Source organism: Poecilia formosa, unplaced genomic scaffold, assembly GCF_000485575.1.
Source record: "Poecilia formosa unplaced genomic scaffold, Poecilia_formosa-5.1.2 Scaffold580, whole genome shotgun sequence".
Classification (NCBI taxonomy): Eukaryota; Metazoa; Chordata; class Actinopteri; order Cyprinodontiformes; family Poeciliidae; genus Poecilia; species Poecilia formosa.
This window is the reverse complement of record NW_006800519.1, coordinates 144,329-149,586: the sequence shown is the minus strand read 5'-3', so window position 1 is coordinate 149,586 and position 5,258 is coordinate 144,329. Positions and strand designations below refer to the sequence as shown.

Below are 5,258 nucleotides of genomic sequence, written 5' to 3'. Positions count from 1 at the left end.
TTAATGAGTCACCTTAAAGTTCTTTGATGGTTGTAAAATAGCTATGAAGTTTGATTCTGGGGAGGAAAAAGTGGAAAATGTTTTATAGGTTGCTTTTAGCCAAACACTATATGTAAACAACACCCTTGGGACTCGCCCGAGTCACTAAAACCAACCTGGTTCAGTAACATGTGCAAGTTGTAATAAAGAGAAAGAGCGACCGTTAATAGGTGTGCTCTGTGGAACTAGTTAGTTGCAGGCTGCTCAATCTGGCTAATTCACAGGATGAAAAAGGGTGGGACATCTTGATGGAGGTTGTCAGAAACCAGGCTAGTCTTTCTCGACGCCAGCTTAATCAGAGTTTACTTCAGTTCTGGACAGGGTAAATCCCGGCAGATTTAGGAAACTCAATTCACCCGTTAGATGTAGAGCTGGTAGCACATCTCCCTCCTCTCAGAAAGGGAAGTAGAGAGAGAGAGAAGGGGGGAGTGGGTGTTGCACAACAACAAACTAAATATCTCATTTTCTTTGGAGCCACAGATGTTTTAGATGCATAAAAGTATAGTAGCTCCAAACTGGTCATGTTGAGGAAATAGATAACTCTTATCCAGCTTATACGTTGCATGTTATTGTTATTCCAGCACTGCCTGCACAAACAAACAATGCTGGAGGTAAAAAAAAGATGACAGCCACACTGCCACAAAATGATACCTGGAGATTAATTTAGCGCAGTGCGTCACAGCAAAGGGAAGATAACGGAAAAAAACTTTGACCAACTCAAAACCACTCATATTCTTTTTGTTGTTGTTGCCCTTTTGGGGCAATATTATGCATACTCCAACCATATAGCACCATTTTATAGCACAATAAATTCATTGTCACCATCTGCATGTCAAACATAGCATAAAAGAAACTTGACTTAAAATGTGATGCCTTGAAATTGAGCCTCTGTCTCTTTAAGAAGCTCCTGCTCTTTCTGACACACCACCTTCAGGAAGTTATCACAGCAATGCTTCTCATTATGCCATTAACAACCATTGTTAGGAGCATTGGACTGATGCACAATTCCACCAGCTGCTTGCTAATTTCTGTTGCCACTAATCTGGAGGAATTGAGTGGCAGAGGGCTGCTCTGAAAGAGGAAGCTCAGCTTCGTGAAAGTAGGTGGATTCCTCAAACATGCATGAAAGAATCAACATCCAAGGTACCTTTTAAATGAGGTAATAACTTCAAAGAATGATATAAAGCTCAAAAAAGTTGACTTTACATAATCTCCCCTCTTTAACGAGGACAAACATGCTGCTTGGCCTTTTGGTGTTGCTGGGTGGAGCACGTTGAACAGAGAGCAGATATAAACTCTGAAGCTTCACCGTCATCTCCAAACAGCTTCATGTTCCTATGCTCTCAGTTCCCAATAACAAATTAAAGGCTTAACATTCATAGACGTGTAGCCAACCTCCCAGGACACTGACATAAAGCTGGTCAGTAAGGAATTAGCATTTGAAATCATTGGTGGAGGAAATTACATAATACATTTAATTTTAAACTATAATGGGCTCCTTTCAATGAAACCTTGGAGGATGTTAACTATTGACAGAAATCTAAGAATTTTAAAGTGAATTTTGACAGGTGTTTTTTTCTCTTGTTTCTTTTCTTATGTGAAAGGTTACCAATGGATGTATCTGTGCATTTAGAAATAAATCAGTAAAACAACTTTTAGTTCCAGTCGATTGTGTGTCACAGAAATCAATGTGCAAGAACTAAACAGCTTTGGACTTGTTGCAGTTTAAATTTAGTCGCCCATTTTCAAAGTTTAATAAGAACCACAACAAGACTCACTGTTGAAACTACTTCTATTGCTCAATGGGAAAACACCATTTGAAATAAAAGACAAGCTGGGCCAATTGTTTAGCAAAAGCACTCCAAGGCTCAGTTGGACATTTTATTGCTTTTCTATTTATTCCTACTTGGACGCAGCATTCTTTCAATTGCCTTCCGACAATAATAACAGCGAGCGAGCCATTAAACTGTTCTCATTCCCACGGCACTCGAGAATCTGCCACTAATCAACAGCTCAGTGCCAAGTAGATGCAGAAAGGCAGTCGCGTCGATGGCAGACCTGTGGAGTGCTGTTGCTGCTCCTTTGAGGTATGATCTTATTAAGAATGTGTTTGCGGTCAGAAGGGCTGTCAGCACCACGGTGACCATGGCGACTCACATCTTGGCTGATGGGTTGTTGTAGACACTGAGGCTTTTATGACTGAGGTGCTACAAAGAATTACATAACACCACATCCCCCTCTCTCACTTCTTTTTACAAGAATATGTTTCATAACTACACTCGGATTTGTATGATGTTAATATCGTGCAGCAGAATACCTGCACAATGAAGATTCACTACTTCCTGGAAGAATCCAGACCTCTTCTGTCACATGCCATCCTTTCAGAGCAGCCCAGAGTGTTCAGCTCACTGTGATGCCTTCATGTTTACAGCAACACTGGCAGGACTACACACACGTTCCATCCACTTTTGCTTCGGGTTATGGTGAAACAAAGAGGGCATAGCTGGAGGAGAGCCGCCAGAACCCAGGAAAAAAAGGAAACTGCAAAAAAAGAAAAAAATGGATGCAAGCCTCTTTGACCTGGTGGGTCACTTGGTTTGTGTATTTCAGTGTGGAAGCTCTAGATTTTACAGTTTCCTCTTGTGTTTGGGAAAAAAAGCCCAACTACACAACGGCGCTACTTCCCTTCAGTGCTCACAGTGTAGCATTTGTTGTGTGGGTGTATTTTTTTTGTTTGTTTGTTTTTCCTAAGACAACGTCAATTCTGAATGGGGATTAAATGCACCAAAAATAGTCTGAAAATCATCAAATCAAGCTTTCAGACACTAACATTCCATAACTAAAGTCAGTGGACCAGAGTTTATTCTGATATGAATGGTTTCAGACTGTGGTTGTCAATAAGAGCTTGTATCAGAGCTCTCACCAGTCAAAGCAACACCACTACCTTTGGATTTGCCAAAAAAGAAGGAAAAAACATTTTCTCATCCTAAAATTTGTTGATCCTCTCATATTTCCAACCGACAATCAAGTGGATCCTCTATTGCTGTGTGCAGTGACAAAAGCAACACTGCTTTTGCCACTTCCATTTCCTGCTGTCAAGTGTGTGAAATCCTAACACATAACATGATTTCCCAGCCGTCCTGAGCTGCACTATCCACCTCAGAGAATATTATATGTGGACCTTTCATTGGCTCACAAGTGAAGACAAATTGCCGGGTTGTTTCCGAAAACGGGTGGGAGGGATGGGATGTGGGGGGAGGAGGAAGGGATTGCGGGCCCCTGGAGAGTAATTCATACTAATGGCTAGCTGGCAGTGGAGTCCATGGTGTATATACAAACTCCATTAATAGTTTAACCATCATCAACATTTACCAGCAGATCAATATGATCTCTGAACACATGCTCCCTCTGAATCCTTCTATTGGCGATGTTCTCCATCAGAGCCAAAGTGCTCCACAATTACGTGGCTCACCCTTGTGCTGCTATTTACATACGTGTGATTATACACACCTTGATCACCTTAAAAATAATCAAACCTGACCTGTTTGGAGTTAATCTGGAGCAGATTAACTCCTGGAGCAGATTATCCAACCCTGTTTCCTTTTTTTAGTGAGAATGAAATTACCCCTCAGATGCGCTTCAGCGCACAGACCAATGCATTACATCTTTATAAAACAAAAACTGGGGGAAAGTACTATTTACATTCGAGTGAGGTTTTCACATCCTTTTGTTTTTATTTTCTTTATTTTGTGTGTGTGTTAGGTTATTTTCTGAGGATAAATGCATTTCAGTTTCATCGTTTACATTTAGACAATAAAATATTAAAATCCTGACAAAAACATTGGGTTTGATGCTTCTTGTTCTAAATAACAATTAATATAGTCAGATCTCATTGTATTTGTTGAGTTTTGACACTTTGTAGTTTGATATTGTTCATAGAAAAAGTTTGCATGGCTAATACACATTTTCACGCCAGGGAAAAAGAGTGTATATATTTACGCAAATTTTGACTCAAAGTTCATTTTTATATGTGCCGACTTGTGCGTAAAATATGCCGCCACACATTTTTTGTGCATATGCATGCTTTATAAATGAGTCCCCAGGTCTTTACCAGGTCCTAAGATCTATTTTAATTAATTATCTATTTCTACAGCAGTAGAATTGATTTCACTATGTCAGTAACAAAGATGAAACTAAAATGTAAAGCTTCTGAATAACTACCACCAATCAAAATAGGCTAGACACACATAATGTGTGTACGTCTAAAATTAAAGTAGGGTGTACTTCCCTTTAATCATGACTGTATGTGTATCTTAAAGGAGTAATGCTTGCATAACTGCCGAGCTAAACTGACAGTAACTGACCTATTTCTGGAGTTACTGTTAATTTGGTGAACATTAATCTCTACAGCTAATAATTAAAAACCATGAGCACACTTGTCACCATAATTATCTGCCTAAATGGGGAGGCAGGAAAGCAGTGATGGAAATTCGTTTTCTTTTTTTTTTTTTTTTAGATATTGACTTGTTTTCTTTCTGGCATGGAGTTGGTGCAGATAACTTTTAAATAGATGTCAAATAATTGGCATTCATCAAAGCTGAAACTAGATATTTTTTTATTCTCTATAAAAATGTTCTCTGACATATTAGATGAAGCTTCCCCATTTTCTTAAGGACAAGTTTGATAACCAAAGTTATTTCCATCCATCCATCCATTCTCTACACCTGATTCATTCAGTGGCAAGTATTTATCTCAACCCAAACACAAAAGGAAAAAACCTGGTAAAGATGCTGGCTGAAGCTGGTAAGACAATGAATTGAATCTGGTGCCAATATGGGTTGAAAAGCCACACAGAGTGGAGGAGGCAATTATGCCAAAGACAACATGTTTCCAAATGTATTTAGGGACAAATGCCTGAGTAAGAGTATTCCATGTATAGTGTAATTTTATGGCACAATCTATAGTTGTTTATATAACAACTGTTATGAATGACGATCTGTTTCTTTATGAAATCACAAATTAATTTTCCAACAATTGCAGACTTCCTATTTTGCAACTTTCTAAAATGAAAGTGGTTGAGGATTATAACACCATTGAGTGAATTTGAAAAACGAGTTCATATACATGCTTTTACCTTCAGCTGTCAGCATGTTACCTTCATGCTTTATTTATCAAATATTATTTAACCTCCTGACTACCAGGAAAAAAAATATTGTCCA

The 5,258-nt window shown here is 38.8% G+C and overlaps 1 long non-coding RNA gene across 2 annotated transcripts in view; it reads right to left on the bottom strand.

The window, feature by feature from the left end:
- LOC103129811 (uncharacterized) overlaps window positions 1-5,258 on the bottom strand; it is a 30,167-nt gene that overhangs the window by 21,433 nt on the left and 3,476 nt on the right. The gene's annotated exons all lie outside the window — the stretch shown is intronic.